Source organism: Malus domestica, chromosome 01 (genome assembly GCF_042453785.1).
Source record: "Malus domestica chromosome 01, GDT2T_hap1".
Taxonomy (NCBI): Eukaryota; Viridiplantae; Streptophyta; class Magnoliopsida; order Rosales; family Rosaceae; genus Malus; species Malus domestica.
In genome coordinates this window covers 25,635,901-25,659,442 of record NC_091661.1, presented here as the reverse complement: position 1 = coordinate 25,659,442, position 23,542 = coordinate 25,635,901, and the positions used below count along the sequence as shown (strand labels likewise).

Here is a 23,542-nt window from a genome sequence, read left to right as displayed (position 1 = left end):
TATTTATAGAAAACTTGCGGTCGTGGCGTACGCTGTGAAGTTGTTGCCGTGACTTGAACTACCAATCGAAATAAATAATATTCCTAGGAATAATTTTCCAAGGGAGCAAAGCCACACTTTGATGATTGTCTTCCACTTATGATAACCATGCGATCAAACCAATTTACAAGCACACGGAACTCTTCCCATAGCATCCTAAATAACCATGCAATGTTTAAACCCATATTCACGTCCAAGTGCATGCCTTACCAAAGTCTGAGTACTTTATCCCATGTTGTGCTTTTCCCTTCCTTGGTAGCTTAATCTAAACAAAAGACTACCTCTTCCACTCATTTGTACAGGTGCAACCATGCAATGCCACGTTAATTGCTCATCAATTGCAATATTTATTTTATTCGGCATTATCATATGCTACGGCTTTATCATCCAGTTGTGTTCCAGATAATGGTAAGTCTAGATAATTTAATACTATTAAGAGATAATCATTATGATTAAAATCATAATATTATCCTTTAATAATATTGAAAATTATCTCAACCAATTTGTCATCCAATGGTCTAGAACTCAGCCCATTCAACGGCCTTGATTACTCGAGCCGATGAAGTAAAATCTGGTCCAAACACATACATACAAGTATGAAAAATGTGAAAGAATATATAAACACTTGTGATTCATCATTATTTCTCCACGAGTAGATAATGGTTACACTTACATTATCGTTTAGATTTTTAAAATCCTCCAAACCCTCATGAATAATGTTTTTTATTTGAGGGAAAAATTAATAAAATTAATAATAATTATTGTAGAAGTGTAAAAAATGTAAAAAAAATATACAATCACTCATAATGACAAACTTTACAACTTTTATGAAGAGCTCATCTTCGAAATCCAACACTATAATCCATAAACCTTAAATTTATATTTAACCGTCGATTGTCATTTACGCTTTATTCTTGTTACCGAATTTCATTTTAAATTTTTTTTTTTGAAAATATGATCATCTGGCCGATGTAAGAAGATGAACGGTTCAGATCTTTGATATCACATTTCGATATTTACGATTAACTGAAATATGAGTCGATGTCATATAGTTTGTAGAAACTTTATAAACATCAAGCAATATTTTCATTAACCATAAAACTCTGAACATAATATCAACGATCCAAACCATTCATCTTTTTGCATCCTCTAATAGATCATGTTTTAAAAAAAAAATCTGAAAAAACAAAATTTGATGAGAAAAATGAAGCGTAAATGTAAACAACAATCAACGGTTAAATTTTGATCTATGATTTATATGATTATAGTGGCGAATTTCGAAGTTAAGCTCTTCACGAAAGATGTAAAGTTTGTCATTATGAGCGTTTATATTTTTTTCTATATTTTTTCTATACTTCTACATTAATTAAAAAACTATTAAAAACTTTACTTAAATAACAGCCGTCAGATAAATGAGAATAAATCTTTACCGTTAGATTCTATTTCATTTATATTATTAAAACTTTTTTGAAAAAAAAAACCCCTTATCTTTTCCAATTTTTTCCATCTGATTTGATCAGAAGCCAGCGCCCAGCCCTAAATTCTAATCCCTTTCTTTCTTTCTCTCTCCCCATTCCCGTACCCTCTCTCCCGACCCATCACGGCGCCGTCTATTCTTCCTAGCCTCTCTCTCCCGCTGTCTGTTCTTCCAAAAAGCTCTGATCCGATGGCCACGATCTTGTTGTCCTTTATTCGTACAACCACTTCTGTGTAAGTATTTCTCCCTCTTCAACCTTGCTCTCTCTTCACTCTTTCTACGCTAATATACATACTTGGGTATTTTTATATCACTATATATACACACTTTCTGTGTTCTTTTCATTTGTTTAATGTTGTATCTTCATAAATCTTATGTTTTTGTTTCTTCTTTTTCATTCGAAATTACGAATTTTCATTTCTTGAAAAAAAAAACCATGTTTTGTTTTTAAAATCTGACAATCTTTGATTAGTTCCAACATGCAGTGATTTAAGTTTGGATTATTTGACTTGTTAACTACTGATATCAAAGCAGTATTGAGTTTACTTTTTCTGATATGGCAATGTTTTTGTTTACTTTTTCTGGTATGGGGATTCTCTGATTCTGGATTATTTGACTTGGTAACTGATATGGCAATGTTTTTGTTTACTTTTTCTGTTGAAATCTGCTCAATGGGTATTTGAGTTTCTGCATTTCATGTGTTGAGTGTGTTTACTGCTTGTTAAGTACATGAGTTTGATAGCTTTTAAAGCCATAAATTTCAAAAATTACTTGATAAGTATTTTTTTTCTTCAAGTAAATTTGTAATGTTGGTAAGTGAATTACTTCTTTGTATGCTACATATGAATAAGATAATCACCTGAGGTTTTTAGATCCGTGTTTTTGAATCTCATAAGTGCATTAGTATGTTGTGATATTGATATTGATATGGATATTCACTCAAACGATTAGAAATGTTAAATGCCAGGAATGAAATTCGTTAACATTAACGGTTTCTTATTGTGATCCCTGTGTTCTTAATTGTATAAACTTTCCACCAGTAATATGGTTTTCGGTTACAAAGATATGAAATCATGTTTAATTCGTCATCTACTTTTGGTCTTCTTGCAATCTTGGATATTGCCATGGATAATATAGCGGGAGAAGAATTGTCACCTTTTGTTAAGCGGTGTGAATAATTGCTTTCTTTGATTCCTTATATTTGAGAACCATGACATATATGACTTGTCCAAGCTTGTGTTTCTTGCCTGTTATCACCGATTTGGTCCAATGTTTAGTTTCTTTATAAAAAAGACAAGACTTTGGAGTTTATTAACTGATGGGAATGAATGTTGTTCGGGTGATGATTGTTCACTACGATGATGCATAGTTTTGGACAAATTTACTCCGATTATATTTGGTTATCAACTAAACCAATCACTTCTGTCTAGTATAAGATGATATGTGCTGCTCATTATATTTGGTTAATTCCAGATTTGGCCTAAAGGTTAAGTGTATTCACATCTGATGATTGTCCTTCCCTTATGCTGTTTTGCGCAGGTATCGTGTTCTCTGCAGCTAAATTTGATCTTGTATATATGCGTGTGCTGGTATACCTTATAAGAGTTTGTTAGATTTTGGTGCTACATTTCTTTGAACTGCTTGTGAATTGGTTGGATGATGATTTGGGCACGTAATGCCAATGAATTTCATTACAAGAATATTCCTGGATGTTCTTTTCTGTTTCACCTATTCTTCACTTTTGTTCTGAAAGAAAGAAGATCAAAAAGGGAAATTGCATGACAGTTTATTCAAGCTTTTTTTGATTCATGGAAGCAGGGGGTATGGGTGTGAATTAAATTGGTGTACACAGATTGGCTCTAATCAAATTTGAGTTTTGGGACTAGAAGATTGATTTGTGTTTTGGTTCTAATCAAGCAATTGTGGGTTCGAGTGGAGTCCCATTGGGCGTGCGTGCAACCTTTTTTTTTTCACTCAAAAAAATTATTATGTTTTTTATTTGATTATTTATTAATTTAAAATATATTTTCCTTAAAGGGTAACGGGTCGGGTCATATTACCTGTTGATATTATCGGGTTTATTTCGGGTCGGGTCATTTTACCCGTTTATATTAACGGGTGTTACACGACACGACCCGTTAAGATATTGGGTATGACACGAAAACGACACGAACACGGAAAACACGACACGAATGCCAGGTCTACCCATGGCCTTCTTTCGGAGAAAATTTTTCGTTGTACCTGGAATATGGATAGTACATTACCTGTCGTCATATAAATAGAGAGAAGTTATATTTTTTAAGTTGTTAATTTTTTTAATACAAGTATATCACCACTTGTATAGTAACACGTGGTGTATCATTTCGTCTTCTAGGCACATTAAAAATATCTCCTACTCCAGGGCAATTTTGAGCAAAAGCATGAATTGCTCTTGAGATCTACGAATGAGATACAATATTTGTATTTAATTCTAAAATTGAGTGAAAAAAATAAATATCTAAACAACATATATGAATAGAACTCTAGTTATCAACCAAATCTCTATAAAATTATCACTTTAACCCTCTAATTAAAAGTGAACAAAAATATAAATATCGGCAATTTAGTAGTGTTATATAGGATCACAAATTTTATTGTTTTTTATGTGAACCTTGTTTGTACCATACTTGACCAATCCCGAAACTACTGAGCACTGGTCAACGTTATACCGTCAAGAACTCAGAAGAGTTTCCTTCCAACCATGGTGGCCAATCATAGTGCGACATGTGTCGACATCAGAAGCCAATCATAGTGCGACACGTGTCAACATCAAAAGCCAATCACATCATGTGTCAACATTAGAAGCTAATCACAATATGACATGTGTCAATGTCAGAACAAAACTAGAAACTCTTCTATAAAAGGAGATCATTCTCCCACAATATTTCCTAATGTCACTTGTATTAAATCATTCACTAGTACTCACTAAAGGAGAGCTTGAACCTATGTACTCATGTAAACCCTTCATAATTAATGAGAACTCCTCTACTCCATGGACGTAGCCAATCTGGGTGAACCACGTACATTTTGTGTTTGCTTCCCTGTCCCTATCCATTTACATACTTATCCACACTAGTGACTGGAGCAATCTAGCGAAGGTCACAAACTTAACACTTTCTGTTGTACCAAAGTCCTCACTGATTTTGTGCATCAACATTTGGTGCCGTCTGTGGGAACGACACTTATTCCCACTCTCTTCAGCTTTGTCAAGCTGGTTTCCACCATTCGTACACTCTCTTTTGACCAGGTATCTCTTTCCAACATGGGGAGCGAAGGAAGCCACATCATACAGAATGACACCCCTCTTGCAACTGGTGCGAAGCAATGAAAGAAGGAACAAAATAAGTTTGCTCTTCAGGCTAAAATCGATGAGCTGGAGGCTCAGAATAACAAGATAGCGATGAAGAATGAGATCTTCCAAGAGCAGTATAAGAAGGTCTTCGAGATGCTCCACGAGGCTAGATATACTAAAACACACGAGCTCATCACCCCTGTAGAAGTCAACCATCAACTAGGTGCCCCCCAACACGGAGGGTCATTTTCTTTCGACATGGGTATTCCTGTTGAGGAGAGAGCTACTCATTGAAATGGTGACCAACATGAGACTTCTCTTAACCCAGTTGCTTCGACCAGAAGCAGGAGGAGTGGAAGAAGACACTTCCTTATAGAAGGAGTGGAAGGATCGAAAGCCGTAAGGAGTGGAAGGATCGAAAGCCGTCTTTCGCGACTGTCGAGACTTCCTAAAGCAATGTTAAGACAATCCCATCCATGTAAGCTCGAAGATCAATGACCCAAGGGTCTCTGAAAGACTCGGTCCCCTCCCATGTCCCAGGCCGGCTACCAATTTGGGGAAGAGGCAATAAGTCCTAGAGAAACGCGAAGGTATAGGGGACTTAGAGATGTTCTGACAGACATAACTTGGAAGTCAGTACGGCGAGTCCAAGGAAAAATCATATGCTCTTGATCAAACCTTTCTACTTCCAAGAGGAGATGGAGATTTAAGAAAGAAAGCTCTAGTGGTACATGACTCCACTCAGGACCCTCTTGTCCTACAGCTCCTTAAGGAAGTAAACAAGTTGAAGGTCGAATGACAAGCTGAAATACCTGATTAGAACCAATCTAGGCCTGGCCCTCTTATAAGGAGGATCCTCGACACCCTCCTCAAAGCAAAGACAAAGCAGAAGCTTGACTTGCAACTCTATACTGGAAAGAAGGACCTGATTGAAAACCTTAACCTCTTTGAGTCCACCATGGCATACCGGATGCACACCGACGAAGAGCGATGTCTTCTTTTCCCCTCCATCCTCTCTGACGGAGCTCTAAACTGGTATTACCGTCTTTTATCTGAGACGGTAGACTCATTTGAGGAATTGAGGAAACTGTTTGTTTCTCAACACATTTTCCAGACCGATCGCTTGCATTCTGCGGATGACTTGTACACTATTCGCCAGAAGCCAGACGAGTCACTACGTATGTATGCTGGCCACTTCAGCCATGAGTATTCCCGTTGTGCCGAGGCAGACGACAAGACTGCCCTCAAAGCCTTCACGGCAGGCCTACGTGACTGTTTCTTTATGTACATGATCAATGCCAACACTTGGAAAACTTACTCTGAGGTGATGGCGCATGCTTATAACCATGCCTCCGTCGAGGCAAGGACATACCAAGAGAAACCCCCAACAACCATCCTCTATCTGTAAGTAGGAAGTGGAAGCCAGACCCACCCAAATGAGAAGACCTCAACCTTCCAAATGGCAGCGATACCTCTCCCTGCCTTACTTAATACTTTGCCAAGTCAACAGACATATCAATCTTAGGGCAAAAGGAAAGATTTTCATCATCACCAGTCTCATTTTGGTAAAAGAAGTAAGGGACACTATCGCGATAACCAAGGATATCGCCACGATAATGCCCGTCCCCAGGCAGTCAACATAGTAGGCCAAACACGTGTCAGGACAGGCCCTACTATGAGGTATGAGACGTACACACCATTAAACGCCATATGCGTGGCCATTTACCCTAGCATAGCACACCTGATACCGAAGCCAATGCCGGGACAGTCGGGTTACAAGCCTACGAAGAACACGGGCACGTTTTGCTGCTACCACGAGTATAATGGCCATGATGGCGAGAAGTGTATCACCTTTCGTGATCATATTGAAGCTTTGGCGCGTGAAGGAAAAATTGATCAATTCCTCCTTCACCCTTCAAGGGATAACCATAACCAATGCCAGGTGAATGTGATATATTCCATAAGCGGCGGCACACCCATATCTGAATCTTCCAACAGAGCCATGAAAAACAGCGAACGAGCTTTAAGGCTTGGTCACCAAGTGTTTCACGTGGAAGACATCAGGGGAGACAAGTGTCAAAAGCCTAACTAGGATCCAATATGTTTCTACCCTGAGGAAGAAAGAGGTATCATCTACCCTCACAATGACCCACTGATCGTGGAAGCTCACATAGCTAACTTTGAAGTATGATGAATCCTGGTAGACACAGGGGTTTCAGTCAATATCATGTTTGCTGAAGCTTTCAGGGCACTTAATGTAGCTGAACACTTGCTCGATCGCTCGATTTCTCATCTGATAAGCTTCTCCAGTGATATCGTGCAACCTTTAGGGAGCATACACTTACCTTTCACCATTAGTACAGGCCTTTACACAGCTACTATTACCACTAACTTCCTGGTGGTTGATTGCCCAATGGCATACAATGTCATCTTTAGACACACATGCATCAATGATCTCAAGGCCATGGTACCCACACATATGTTGATGAAATTTCCAACCCCCTATGGCAATGGTTACATCAGAAGAGATCAACTTAGTGCATGGTCATGTTATAACACTTCGGTCAAGCAATAGCACCTGCATATGCCCAAGGAAACCCTTTCTATACATGACCAAGTCATAAAGACTAGCCCCGGAGGAAGCCAACTTGGATCTTCACGGTGGCAACAGTCAACATTACGATCCTCGAGACGACTCTTTCACCCAGCAAGCACAACCCGCTGAAGAGTTGGAGAAGGTTTCTATCTCAAAAGATTATCCAGATCGCATGGTGAAGATTGGCACCACCTTGTCATCACTTATTCGGTTGACATTGATCTCTTTTTTTGCAAGAGAACACTGAGGTCTTCGCCTGGTCATACGAGGACATGCCAGGCATCTCTCCCGATACCATATGTCATCGCTTGAGTATTGACCCCAAGACCAAGCCGGTGAGACAGAAGCGAAGATCTTATGACGCTGAACGATACGAAGCAATGAAGGCAGAAGTTGAAAAACTCAAAGGCATAGGCTTCGTCCGCGAAGTCAATTACCCAACATGGGTAGCGAATGTGGTCCTTGTTAAGAAAAATCCAACCAAAGAAAGTCTCCTGCTCCAAAAGGTCTTGTGGAGAATGTGTGTCGACTACACCGACCTAAATAAATGATGCCCGAAGGATAACTTTTCTCTTCCCCTCATTGACAGACTTATAAACTCTATGGCAGGGTGTGAACTTCTGAGCTTCATGGATGCTTACTCAGGATACAACCAAATCCTCATGAACCCTCCGGACCAAGAACACACAGCCTTCACTACTGATAGGGGACTATATTGTTATAAAGTCATGCCCTTCGGCCTAAAGAATGCAGGAGCGACTTATCAGAGACTAGTCAATTCAATGTTTACCGAACAGATTGGGAAGAGCATGGAAGTTTACGTTGATGATATGCTAGTTAAGAGCAAACATGCTAACCAACACATCACCAACCTATCTGAAACTTTCATCATTCTGAAGAGGTATCGAATGAGGTTAACCCTAACAAATTTTTCTTCGGCGTAGGCTTTGGCAAATTCTTAAGCTTCATGATAAGCCAACAAGGCATTGAGGCTAATCCCAAAAAAATCAAAGAAATCCTCGACATAAAGGAACCGGTAACTTCAAAAGACATCCAGAGCCTTATTGGCAAGGTGGCAGCCTTAACTAGGTTCATCTCAAAGGCCACAGACAGATGTGCTCCTTTCTTTAAAGCACTTAAGGGAAGTAAGAAGTACATTACATGGACTGATGAATGTGCCGAGGCATTCAAGAACCTCAAAGACTATATGAGTAAAGCCCATCTGCTATCCAAACCTGAGGTTGGTGACACTCTCATTATCTATCTATCGGTATCGGCTTCAGCAGTAAGTTCCGTTCTCATTCGAAATGATGGTAATGTCGAACATCCTGTCTATTACGCTAGCAAGGCCTTACAAGATTCGGAGACACGATACTCCAACATTGAGAAATTGGCTCTAGCATTGGTCATATATGCTCGAAAACTTTGCCCTTACTTCCAAGCACACTCCATCATCGTGCTTACCAATCATCCTCTTCGACAGATACTCCAAAGTCCTGACACTTCGGGGTAAATAATCAAATGGGTGATAGCATTAGGTGAGTTTGACAGCTCATACCAACCAAAGCCAGCTGAGAAAGGCCAAGCAGTGGCATACTTCATCGCCGACTTCACATATCATGTTGACATTGTTTCTATGCCTAAAGAAGTGGTTTCATTACCCTCGGAAGCTCAGAAAATAGAACCAACAGCCCCAGCATGGAGTCTATATGTTGATGGCTCGTCCAACCAACAGGGTTGTGAAGTAGGACTAGTCCTTATGACCCCTGACAAAGTGGTGATGAAGTATGCTTTTCGTTTCAAATTCAAGGCGTCGAACAATGAGGCCGAATATGAAGCCCTCCTAACAGGCTTACGTTTGGCCAAACACCTTGGGATTAAACGAATTGATATCTTCAGTGACTCCCAATTGGTGGTTAACCAAGTCACCAACAACTTTGACGTTAAAGATAGTTTCATGGCAGCATATCTAGCACAAACACAATTGTTGCTCAAGCACTTCCACTACAAGATCACCCAAATTCCTCAAGCAGCAAACAGTCATGCAGACGCTTTGGCTCGCCTCACCTCAGCAGTGGAAGACAAAATTGGGAGAAAAATTCAGGTCGAATTGTTGGCAGCACCAAGCACCATGGCAGCGGAAGTGTGCAACTTACAACAGAGGGACAGCTGGATTACCCCGATTTATAAATTCCTTACGCATGGCACCCTCCCAAATGATAAAGTCCAAGCTAAGCAGATTCGATACAAGGATACCCGTTACTTGATCATTAATGACCAACCCTATAAGCGGGGTTTTAACCTTCCATACCTAAGATGCCTTACGCCCGCGGAGGCGGAAATTGTCCTTCGGGAAGGAGTCTGCGGAGATTATGCTGGATCTCGATCCCTAGCACACAAGGCTTTTTGCCAAGGATATTACTGGCCAACACTCCACCAAGATGCCATCAGAATATCTCGCTCATGTGATAAGTGTCAACGCTACGCAACTATTCTTCACTCCCCTCCTGAGCCGCTCACTCCTATGATCAGCCATTCGCCATTCGCCCAATGGGGACTTGATTTAATTGGCCCAATGCCTGTAGGGAAGGGCAAGGTCCGCTATGCAATTGTTGCAGTTGACTACTTCACAAAGTGGGCCGAAGTAGAACCCATGACAACCATTACTGAGGTAAAAATAGAAAACTTCGTATGAAAGAACATCCTTTGCAGATTCGGCATTCCCAATGCCATAGTTACTGACAACGGGCGATAGTTCGACAACAATAAGTTCAAGATGTTCTGCTCTAAGTTCAACATCAACTTATGTTTCGCCTCCCCAGCTCATCCTCAGTCTAATGGACAAGTCAAAGCCATCAACAAAATAATCAAGTGAACTTTAAAAACCAACTTGGATAAGGCTAAAGGTTGTTGGCCAGAATTTGTACCCCAAGTTCTTTGATCATACCGCACTTCGTATCGGACATTAATAGGAGAAACCCCATTCTCACTTACCTTTGGTACATAGGCAGTTGTCTCAGTTGAGCTTGAGCAAGCAACGTTCTGAGTCTAAAACTACGTGCAAAGTGAAAATGACAAACAACTTACCCTTAACTTAGATCTAGTCGAGGAACACATAAACCAGGCTCACTTGAGGAATGTCGCCTACAAGTAGCGCATCTCCAACTACTATGACTCAATGGTCAAACCTCGTTCTTTCAAAGTGGGGGACTGGGTATTGAAGAAAAGATTACTCTACGACAGAGTCCCGAGTGAAGGAACACTTAGTCCAAACTGGGATTGACCATTTGAAGTTGTTGGCATCAGTCGCCCTGGCTTCTACAAGCTTAGAAGCTTTGATGGCAAGACCTTTGGCCATCCATGGAACGCTGATCACTTGAAGTACTATTACAAGTAAACTCACATTGTACAAGTGTTAAGCTTCAACCATTTGACATCCTATGTAACGAAGACTATTTGGCATGAATTCAATAAAGAGGTGATTTAGACAACTCGGTCCTAATCCTCTTACATTCCAAGCAATGAAACACTCGGGTTTAAAGCTTCAACATGAATGCTTCCAACATGAAACAAAGTCTAAGTATATGTCAACAAGACTATACAAATAAACGAACAGCTTCACAGTATATTCGTTCAATCATACATTCCAACACATTCATACATAAGCCAATTGTGCTTCAAAATGGTTCAACATACTTTGTGTCATTCGACACTTGCTACAATGTGCCTCGACACCTTGCCCTTATTCTCACCAACCAGGTGATGAAATGTAAAGAATGAACTCATCTTCATGCCACCAACCAGGTGATGAAATGTGAAGAAGGAATTCATCTTCATGCCACCAACCAGGTGATGAAATGTACAACCTGTATGCTCCTTCATGCCACCAACCAGATGATGAAATGTACAATTCGTACTTTAATATCATTTGGAAACTTGCCACTCATGCCACCAACCAGGTGAAGAAGAAACTCATCTTCATGCCACTAACCATGTGATGAAATGTACAACCCGTACTCTAATATCATTTGGCAACTTGCCATTCATGCCACCAACCAGGTGAAGAAGGAACTTATCTTCAGGCCACCAACCAGGTGATGAAATGTGATGAAAGGTGATGAAGGAACTTACCTTCGTACCACCAACCAAGTGATGAAAGTAAGTCACCATTCATTCCACCTACCAGAAGACGAGTGGTACAACTTATACATGTGAACTCCTAACATTCACAAATAATAAAAAACCCTCAAACTTGACAAGTCAACTAGAGGAGCACTTATGCCCAACATGAGTTATAGTCACCAACAAAGTCTTATTGCAAGCCAACAACAACTTCAGTTCATGGCATACGAAGATCAAGTTATTCAACCCTCTTGCATCTGCTTTAGACATTTCTCCTCTGTAACAATGTAAACGCCAGAACTCGTACAAAAGCTTCACACACTCTTGATCAAGAAAGTGTGAAGCAAAACCAATTTATGGTGCCAACAAGAGCTTCATCAATGGAGGGCAACCACAATTCTCAAAAGCTCACACACTCTTGATCAAGACATTGTGAAGCAAAACCAATTTATGGTGCCAACAAGAGCTTCATCAATGGATGGCAACAATAATTCTCAAAAGCTTCACACACTCTTAATCAAGACAGTGTGAAGCAAAACCAATTTATGGTGCCAACAAGAGCTTCATCAATGGAGGGCAACCACAATTCTCAAAAGCTTCACACACTCTTGATCAAGACAATGTGAAGCAAAACCAATTTATGGTGCCAACAAGAGCTTCATCAAAGGAGTTCAACCACAATTCTCAAAAGCTTCACACACTCTTGATCAAGATAGTGTGAAACGACACCAATTTATAGTGCCAACAAAAGCTTCAGCAATGAAAGGCAACTACAACTCGTAGAAAGCTTCATACACTCTTGATCAAGACTGTTCGAAGCAAATTCAATTTATATGGTTCATCCAAACCTTCAACTACTACAAGGTGTGGCTTGCATCACAATCTCTTGCTCAATAGTGTGGAAGCAAAATTTGTATATGTTGTCTTTCCCACATTTTCAAATTTCTAATTTTCCCAAAAAAAAAAAAAAGGAAATTGGGAAATTCAACAAAGCTTTATCAATGGAGGACAACTACAAATTCTCAATAGCTTCACACTATCTTGATCAAGATAGTGTGAAGCAAAATAAATTCATGGTACCCAACAAAGCTTCACCACAAAAGCTTCACCAACAAAAGCTTCATCAATGGAGGACAACTACAAATTCTCAAAAGCTTCAAACTATCTTGATCAAGATAGTGAGAAGCAAAATCAATTCTTGGTACCCAACAAAAGCTTCAACTCCAAAGCTTAACCTACAAAAGCTTCACCTACAAAGCTTCACCTACAAAGCTTCAACTCCAAAGCTTCACCTACAAAGCTTCAACACAAAAGCTTAACCCACAAAAACTTGACCCACAAAAGCTTGACCCACAAAAGCTTCATTCACAAAAGCTTCACTTACAAAAGCTTGACCCACAAAAGCTTAACCCATAAAAGCTTCACCCACAAAAGCTTCACCTACAAAAGCAGCACCCATAAAAGCTTGACCCACAAAAGTTTCACCTACAAAGCGCTTGACCCACAAAAGCTTGACCCACAAAAGCTTAACCCATAAAAGCTTCACCCACAAAAGTTTCACCTACAAAAGCAGCACCCATAAAAGCTTGACCCACAAAACTTTCACCTACAAAGCTTCAACACAAAAGCTTCACCTACAAAAGCTTCACACATTCTTGATCAAGATAGTGTGAAACAAAATCAATTCATAGTACCTAACAAAGTTTCACCTACAAAGCTTCAACACCAAAGCTTCATCAACAAAGCTTAATATATATATTCGGAAATTCAAAAATTCAAAAGTTCAGAAATTCGGAAATTCGGAAATTCAGAAATTTGAAAATTCAAAAAAAAAATAAAAAAAAATTGCCTAGGCCTAATCTTCTTTGGGCCTAACAACTTTCATAACAAATATATATGAAATAGGAGTTTTGGGCTACCACTTAGAAAGGAAAATTGTGAAGTTTTGTTACTTTAGAAACTTGGCTACTAGCAAGACACCTCCTTCGTCAACTCCCTCGACCGGAGACTTGGAGGACTCCTACCATATGTTACTGCACCTTGATACTTAGAAGTCTCATGACCACTCAATGACTTGGATTTTTCAAGTCTCCAACCGAGAAGTTTTCCTCACTCGGGAAATTAAGGAAACACTACCTCAACCTACATGCTTCACTCAAAAGCTTCAACAAAAGAAAAAATTCAAAGAACTTAGTGAAGAAGGCTTTGATGTATTTAAAACAATACGTTGAAATGAAGCAAAGCTGATTTATTGATATCTCCGATAAGTTACAAATATGTACATATACATGAGTCAAAATAAACAAACAAGAGGGAGCCTTCACAAAGGTTGCTTAGGAGAAGTCTCAGCAGTCCGCAGAGCCCCAGAAAGAAAAGGCACTGGAGGGTGATCATTCGGAGCCTCAGTACTGGACAGAACCCCAAAAGGAGGAGGCATCGGAGGTTGATTATTTGGAGCTTTATTACGCGGTACAGCCCTAGAAGACAAATGCAATAAATGCCTTTGGAACAAACCCACAAACCTCTGATGATCAAGTAAAATCTGACCATCAGATTCCTGCATGGAGGAAGCTTCAAGTAAGCTTCAAGTGAAATTGATACATTATCTTGTGCACAAGGTAAGCTTCAAGTGAAATTGGTTTGTATCGTGCTTAACCAAGCCTAAAACTACAAGTAAGCTTCAAGTGAAATTGATACATTACTTTGTGCATCTACATCGGTTAAAGATACCACCCCTGGATGGAGGAAGAGTACTTTCAGAGAAGATGCCACATCTACATGTGAGACAGATTAGGCAAGTGAAGACGATACCACACTTCGGTACTTAGAAGTTTTGTGATTACTTAGCGGCTTGGATCTGGCAAGTCCTCAACCGAGGAGTTTCCTTCACTCAAGAACTTAGGGGAGCATTGTTTGTATTATACTTGACAAATCCCGAAACTACTGAGCACTGGTCAACGTTATACCGTTAAGGACCCAGAAGAGTTTCCCTCCAACCATGGAGGCCAATTATAGTGCGACACGTGTCGACATCACAAGCCAATCACAGCGCGACACGTGTCAACATCAGAAGCCAATCACATCGTGACACATGTCAACATCAGAAGCCAATCACAATACGACACGTGTCAATGTCAGAACAAAGCTAGAAACTCTTCTATAAAAGGAGATCATTCTCCCACAATATTTCCGAATGTCATTTGTACTAAATCATTCACTAGTACTTACTAAAGGAGAGCTTGAACCTATGTACTTGTGTAAACCATTCACAATTAATGAGAACTCCTCTACTCCGTAGACGTAGCCAATCTGGGTAAACCACGTACATCTTGTGTATGCTTCCATGTCCCTATCCATTTACATACTTATCCACACTAGTGACCGGAGCAATTTAGCGAAGGTCACAAACTTAACACTTTCTATTGTACCAAAGTCCTCACTGATTTTGTGCATCAAGAAACCTCATAACCAGGTAATAATAACAAACATTTAAAAATCCAGAATGAAATTAAAAAATTGGCACACGTCCTTCTCTCTCATCAACTCTCTTTGGCTTCTCTCTACATCTTTCTCACCAAATCCTTTTCAACCGCTCTAACCACCCCACCTCCTTCATCCCTTTCTCCCACCCCGCCTGCCTCTAACCCACCTACAAATTATGTAGGCTCTTCTTCTCCTCCGAAAGCCTAATTGCCATTCGCCAGACCCACCACTCAACAACTTCTCCCACATCCTTTGCATTTTCCCCCATGCAAAGTATTACTTAACTCATGAGTTTGGTTTTATTTCACTAATGTTAGTAATTTGTTTTCCATAAGTTATGTAACTCATACCACAGCGAAAAGAATTTTCTTTTCGAAACGCTTTTACATTGCACATTGATTATAACTCATATCACAATGAAAATAAAGTTGAGTTGCACATGTGTAGCATATGTGCCAGTTGCTAGTATAAATAAAGGATAACATTTATCACAATTTAATTAAAAAAATAATAAAATGAACCTAACTCAACAAAGTGGACTAAACCTAATAATGACTCACAAATTGAACTTATAACAAGTTTACTTTATATTAATAACTTAGGTTTTCTAGTTGAAATTCTTTTACCTGTATACCTGACCCCCAAAAATCACCAGGAAGGACTGCATGGCAGCCACACAGAAAATCTAGTTAAATTCCACTGCCATTTTTTAAAAAAAAAATTTAGCCATAATTTCGTATTTTGGCCTATAAAAATTGATAGAATTGATTTCATTTTAGTTATTCTGTTAAAAATCTTCGTCAATCATTTTGACATTCTGTCAAATGTCAAAAGTCATTCATAAATGACTTTCTGACATTTGAAAGAATGATGAGTGTCTGTTAGGGATTTGGATCTAAGATACAAATAGTGGGAATCTTAAGGATCCTCATATCTTAATTGTTCATTGTACATCGTGCGGTCATAAATTATTTTGAATTTTGAATTTAAAATTAAACATAAGTAGAAGTAGTATCTAACGAAAACTGACATTACGATATACGATGAACAATTATGATGTAAAGATTCCTAAGATCCACACAAAGAGGATCTAAGAGGATCCTCATCCGTCCCTTAGATACACGATTGAGTAAACAATTGTTTTGTGTCTTGTATTTTTCTAAACATTGCCAAATTTGAAGGACAAGGATTGTCTGCCCTCCCACTTCTAGTGCCCTTCCGTGCCGTCCTACTTGTGTGGTCACGGTTAAGTCACGTCAACATTTTATATTACTATTCATTTTTGTCTTATTATCTCTATAAAAAATATATATAAAATGTTGACGTGGCTTAACCGTGACCACGCAAAACAGGAGGGCACGGGAGAGCATCGGAAGTGGGAGGGCAGACAATCCTTGTCCAAATTTGAAAGATTTGATTATCTTTTCTTATCTTTTCTTTTGTATCATATGGCCTGTCAATGGCCCCATCGCACATAAAAGGAAAGGGATCGTCTTCGGATCCCTTCTTTCTAATTCATTAAATTAGGGGATCCGTGTCATTAAAATTTGATCCAACGGTTGAAGTTATTATAACTTTTAAAGTGAGTCTCTGTTTGTAGTTGTTGGATCAAATTTCAATAACATGGATTCTCCTAATTTGATGGATTAAGAGTAAGGGATCCGAAGAGGACCCCTTTCCCACATAAAATTCCTACTCTGCACTATCTACAATTGCATTCTATTTAGAGGATATATTTTTTATTTTGCACGAAGCATTCTATTTAGAGGATATGATAACAATATTTAAATCTGAATAATATACTTAACCACTTTATTACCAAATAAAGATGGATGATATAATTCTACATGATTCATGTTGCCCCTGCAATAATTGACATGTTTTCCCCAAGCCAATAATTGGTGCCAAATGATATAATTCTACATGATTCGCGTGATTCATGTTGCCCATGCAATAATTGACATGTTTTCCCCAAGCTAATAATTGATATGAATGTTTTCCCCAAGCTAATAATTGATATGTTTTCCCCAAGCTAATAATTGATATGTTTGGTTAGGGTTCTAATTTTTTATAGAAGAAATTAGGTTATCATTCCTCGTTTTTCTATTTCAACATTATTCTTTTTTAGTTACTAATCAAGGTTCTTTGATTTTTATTCACGTCATTATTTCAATAATAAAATATTTACATGTCAGCATATTTAAACTTTATTTTCCAAATATATCTATGTAGTGTTAAAAATGTTACATTTGGTATATTATATTTTTTTGTAAAAACAATATTATCTTCACTAAGAGAATGGTGAGTGGGCTAAGCCTCACAATGGGCTTAGCACTAATGTGGTTCAAATTCGTTTTTGGCAAGAATCAAACCTAAAGCCTCTTACTTACAAGTGAAAAGGAATACCACTTACGGCAAAAATTTACATCATATATTTATATTCTTAGGTCCAATTTTCACCAAACAGAAATTTGAACCACATTATTGCTAGCCTATTGTTAGGCTTATCCCACTCCCCCACCTCCTTAATGTAGGTAACATCGTTTGTACAAAAAAAAAAAAAGGTTTAGAAGTTGCAAAACATTCATGAATACTAATTTTGGGCTTTTATTTTCTAAATAGGTGTAAAGATAAATTCACATATTGAATTAAGTTTGTAAGAATAGTTTAGGTAATAAATTTGGATTTAAAAAATTTACATATTGAACTACGTGAGGGTGACGTAGCCATGTGCACAGTACGGAAGCAATAAAGATAAGAAATATACGAATAATTAAAACCGAAACTACTAGAGTGCACTACTAAACAAGAAGTGTTAGGAGTAAGATACAAAAGTAAATACTCCTAATCAGGGCATAGAAAGTCTAGGTGCAGTCCAGTAGGACAAGTACTAATTATACAATACCATAAGATGTCCTACAATTATTTAGATAAGTCAGAACCGCTGAAATCCTCAAGGCCACCGATAGCAAGCTTACCTAAAACCTGGAGGGGCGCAAAACAGAAAACGTGAGTGGAAAAAAAAATGTTTTACAAAACCATTTCATTTATCAACTTATCTAACCCTTCATTGTAAAACATGTATAATTTTTTCCAGAATCAAGATATAAGCATATACATAAATATATCACTTCAAAACATGCTTCACATAATCATATTCATATGTATGTCATGCCAAGATATAACAGAGTAAGCAATTCAGGTAAGAATAATTTCATATAAATATAACATGTTAGCCGGAACCCCTGTGGTAGTCTGTACGGCTGAATTCATAGCTCAAAAGTCAATCTAGCCGGAGTCACTACAATGACCTATAAGGCAATATACTGCACAAGAGTCGGAACCAAATGAAAAGGTCTGTACGACAATAATGGGTGTGATATAATCATGCTCAATATTCCTCTCACATAATATCTGGGCGATAAATCACTAATCACCTACGAGTCGGAACCATAATAAAGGTCTATACGACAAGATTGTGCACCTAAATTGGATCCAATATGAGCATAAGGTGAGGGAGGTGACATAATAAACAGGCATGTGCCATATCTCTGGCTAAATCACAATCACCCTAGGTGCAGTTTTATGAGCTCAACATTATTCAATCACATATCGCATCATTGATAATTCACATAACCAAACATAAATCACCTAAACTTACCTGAGCTTCCACAACACCACAATTATTTATAATGGATCTTATACCAATTCATATACAAATTATAAACTCATATGCATGGCATTTATGGCATACTTTCATTTAAACACATATTTCTGGGAAAATATCAAGTATATAAATATATACTGAAAACCTAAAGGCCACTCACTGGTATGTCGAAGGGTCGTAGCCCCTGAGTCGCCCTTGAACACGCTCGTCCTCGAGATAAGTCTCACCTATATGCGAATTAACTATAAAAACGTTATTTTAGAGCATATAGACAAAACTATCTAATAACTTCTCATACAATGCTCAAATGGGGTGTTTGAATATACCAATGTGATCTACACAACTCCACGAACATCCCCATATTTTTAGAATAATTTTCTGACCACCCACGCGCCGGCCAAGGCACGGCAATACGCGCCCCCACATGCGGCCACATGACAAGCGTACTAACGGCGTCAGTCAACGCCCTCAGGTATATACCGAGAATATTCCGTTAAGTCCTAACAGAATCTGTCCAAACTAATTAAGGCGTTGGAATATTTCGTCAAAGTTGACAGAATATTTCGTCATCCCTACCATTGAATCTCCAGCTACCGTCGTCGGCGCCGGAAACTGGGTAAATCTTTAAAACGCTTATTCTTCTTCATTTCTTCACCATTTTCCACAAAATTGGTACCAAAATGAAGCTAATAACATGTAGAATCACGTTATATAAGTTTCACAAGGCTTAAAATTCACTAGGTTTTCCTCGAGAAAGCTCGATAGTTTGGCTTACCTAGATACACGTCGATCTCAGCCCCCGAGACTCGCGAGTACCTCCTTAAGCTTCCTATAAGCTTCAAATTCCCTGAAAAACAATATTTCACGTATGCATGAACAGTGACAAAATCGGTGGTTCATGGTTCGACGTGAAATCAGAGGATTCCTTATCTATAAATGGTACCAATCGATTCGTCTGAGCTTCACGAACACAATGGTGTGCTTAAGTCCCTCGATCTGTCACGTTTCAAAGGGTTTTGGGTGACGTCCGTACAAGAGAGGAGAGATAGTGAGTCTGAGAGAGAGAGAGAGAGAGAGAGAGAGAGAGCACGGGAAGGAAGATAGAGGATGTGTGTGTGGCCTAGGATTGGTCAACAACCAAAATACATAATAACTTAATCCTAATTGGTTCCAAACGATTAGGATTTAAGAATATTGACCCAAAAATAACACTTAAACCACATCACACTATTTAACGTCCATGGGCAATTTCATCAATTTACGTCAACAAAATTTATTTTCCGGGACGGGCTGTGACATCAGTCGGTTTCAAAATCTCTCCTGCACCAATAGAGGAGCTGTGTGTGGACTACCCATGGCCTTCTCCCCGAGAAATTTTTCGTTGTGCTCGGAATATAGGAAGTTTTATTTTTTAAGTTGTTAATTTTTTAACACAAGTATTTCACTACTTGTATAATAACACGTGGTGTACCACCCATATTCTGGGCACATTGAAAAATATCTCCTACTCCGGGGGGATTTTGAGCAAAATCATGAATTGCTCTTGAGATCTATGAATGAGATACAATATTTTAATTTAATTCTTATATTTAATTCTAAAATTGTGTAAAAGATAAATATCTAAACTACATATATTAATAAAACTCTGGTTATCAATCAAATCTCTATAAAATTATCACTCTAACCCTCTAATTAAAATTGAACAGAAATAAAAATATGAGCAATTTAGTAGTGTTATATAGTATCACAAATTTTATTATTTTTTATGTGAACCTCACAACCAGGTAATAATAACAAACATTTAAAAATCCAAAATTAAATTGAAAAATTGGCACACAGCCTTCTTTCTCATCAACTATCTTCGGCTTCTCTCAGCATCTTTCTTGCCAAAACCTCTTCAATCGCTCTAACCACCCCACCTCCTTCATCCCCTTCTCTTACCCCGCCTGTCTCTAATCCACCTGCAAATTATGTAGGCTCTTCCTCTCCTCCAAAACCCTAATCGCCCTCCACCAAACCCACCACCCAACAACTTCTTCCCACATCCTCTGCATTTTCCCCCTTGCAAATTATTACTTAACTCATGAGTTTGGTTTTATTTCACTAATGTTAGTAATTTGTTTTCCATAAGTTATGTAACTCATACCACAATGAAAAGAATTTTCTTTTCGAAACGACGTTTACATTGCACATTAATTATAACTCATATCACAATGAGAAGAAAGTTGATTTGCACATGTATAACGTGTGTGCCGATTGCTTGTATATATAAAGGATGATATTTATCACAATTTAATGAAAAGATAATAAAAAATAATCTGATGTGAATGCTGAATAATCAATGAATTGACCTAACTCAAGAAAGTGGATTAAACCTAACAATGACTCACAAATTGAACTTATAACAAGTTTACTTTATATTAATAACTTAGGTTTTCCAATTGAAATGGTGACCTTATTTTACCTGTATACCTGACCCCCAAAAATCACCAGGAATGACTGCATGGCAGCCGCACAGAAAATCAAGTTAAATTCCACAACCATTTTTTTTTATGAATTTTTTAGCTAAAATGGTTACTAAGATTGTTCATCATCTATAAAATTTAAAATCGATAGAAATGATTTCTGAAATTGTTCATTGTCAATCATTTTAATCATTCTGTTAAAAATCTTCTTTATTTTGACATTCTGTCAAATGTCAAAAGTCAATCATAAATGACGTTCTGACATTTGAAAGAATGATGAGTACTATCCCTTAGGGATTTGGATCTCAGATATAAATTGTGAAGATTTTAAAGATCCTTACATTTTAACTGTTCATCGTATATTGTGTGGTTAGAAATTATTTTGAAATTTTTATTTAAAAGTAAACATAAATAGTATCTAACGAAAATTGACAGTACGATATATGATGAACAATTAAAATGTGAAGATTCCTAAGATCCTCACAAAGGAGATCCAAGAGGATCCTTATCCGTTCTCTACATACACGATTGAGTAAACAATTGTTTTGTGTCTTGTATTTTTCTAAACATTGTCAAATTTGAAAGATTCGATTATTTTCTTATCTTTTCTTTTGTATCATATGGCCTGTCAATGGTCCCCATCGCACATAAAATTCCTACTCTGCACCATCTACAATTGCATTCTATTTAGAGGATATATTTTTTATTTTGAACGAAGCATTCTATTTAGAGGATATGATAACATTATTTAATCTAAATAATATACTTAACCACTTTATTACCAAATAAAGATGGATGATCTGATTCTACATGATTCACGTTGCCCCTACAATAATTGACATGCCTTACCCAAGCCAATAATATTTGATACGTTTGGTTACATTAGAGAGGGTTTTGAATTCTAAATCTAATTTTTTTTAAGAGAAATTAAGTTTTCATTCCTCATTTTTTTATTTCATTGATTGAAACATTATTTCTTTTTAGTTATTGATCAAGGTTCTTTGATTTTTATTCACATTATTATTTTAATAATAATAATATATTTACATGTTAGCATATTTAAACTTTATCTTCCAAATATATCTACGTAGTGTTAAAAACATTACATTTGGTATATTTATATTTTTTTTTAACAAACGATATTATCTACACTAAGGGGATGGTACGTGGGCTAAGTCTCAAAATGGGCTAGCACTAATGTGGTTCAAATTTGTTTTTGGCGAGAATCAAAGCTAAAACCTCTCACTTACAAATAAAGAGGAATACTACTTATGGCTAAAATTTGTGTCATATATTTCTATTTTTAGGTCCGATTCTCATCAAACGCAAATTTGAACCATATTATTTCTAGGCCGTTGTGAGGCTTATCACACTCTCACACCCCCTTAATGTAGATAACATTGTTTGTACAAAAAAAAAGTTTAGAAGTTGCAAAATATTCATGAATACTAATTTTGGGTTTTTATTTTCTAAAGGCTTAAATATTAAAATGATCCATGTGTTTTAGTCATTGGGTTAATAAAGTCCATGTGTTTTCAATTTGACCAATTTGGTCCTTGTTTTTATCTCTGTTAGCCAATTAAGGACATTGTTGATGCACAAAACCGGAGGGGTCTTGGAACAACGTAAATCCGACCATGAATCTGCAAGAAAGTAAATAACACAAGATGTATCGTGGTTCATCCCAATGTTTGGGCTACATCCACACTGATATTGTATTTCTCTGTTTGTGAGAGGATTGAGAGGGAGAGAGAGCTTCCTTATGTGAGGATGAGCTTCTCTAAATATGAGAGGGGATGTGAGGCTCTCCTCAATTGTGAGGGTGAGGAGTCCCTTTTATAGAATAAGGGCTCCTCACTTATTACATAATTGCCCCTTCCTTTATTACATAATTACATTTAAGTCCCGGGTATTTATACAAGATCTAAATATGGAGGCCTTAAGTATGGTACAAACAGTAGTCCCCCAAGCCTTCAGTCAAGAGTCTTTTGGCTGGAGACTTGAAATTCAGTCCATGTGTGGGCCAAAGTAATTAGATGTCGTCTAAAACTGATATTTGATATGAGGCGGTGCTCAATGTGAAATGATGCTCAACTAGAAGTAGCACATGTTGCGAGGTTGCTCGGCTTGTGGCTTATGTTGCCTTGGTTGGCTCGGCTTGTGACTTATGTTGCCTTGGTTGGCTCGGCTTATGGCGTTGAAGGTGAGGGAGTCCCTTTTATAGAATAAGGGCTCGCTCCTCAATACATAAATAATGGGCTAAGTCCCCCAAGTATTTTTTATGAGTGCTCTCTAATGAAAGTGAGGAAGTTCCTTTTATAGAATAAGAGACTCGCTCCTCAATACATAAATAATGGGCCAA

The 23,542-nt window shown here is 37.9% G+C and overlaps 1 long non-coding RNA gene across 1 annotated transcript; it reads left to right on the top strand.

Moving 5' to 3' along the window:
* Positions 1-1,525: 1,525 nt before the first annotated feature.
* LOC103431133 (uncharacterized) lies at positions 1,526-3,404 on the top strand. Its single transcript, XR_528834.4, has 2 exons — positions 1,526-1,749; positions 3,056-3,404. It is a non-coding gene; the product is annotated as an uncharacterized lncRNA (long non-coding RNA).
* Positions 3,405-23,542: the final 20,138 nt, after the last annotated feature.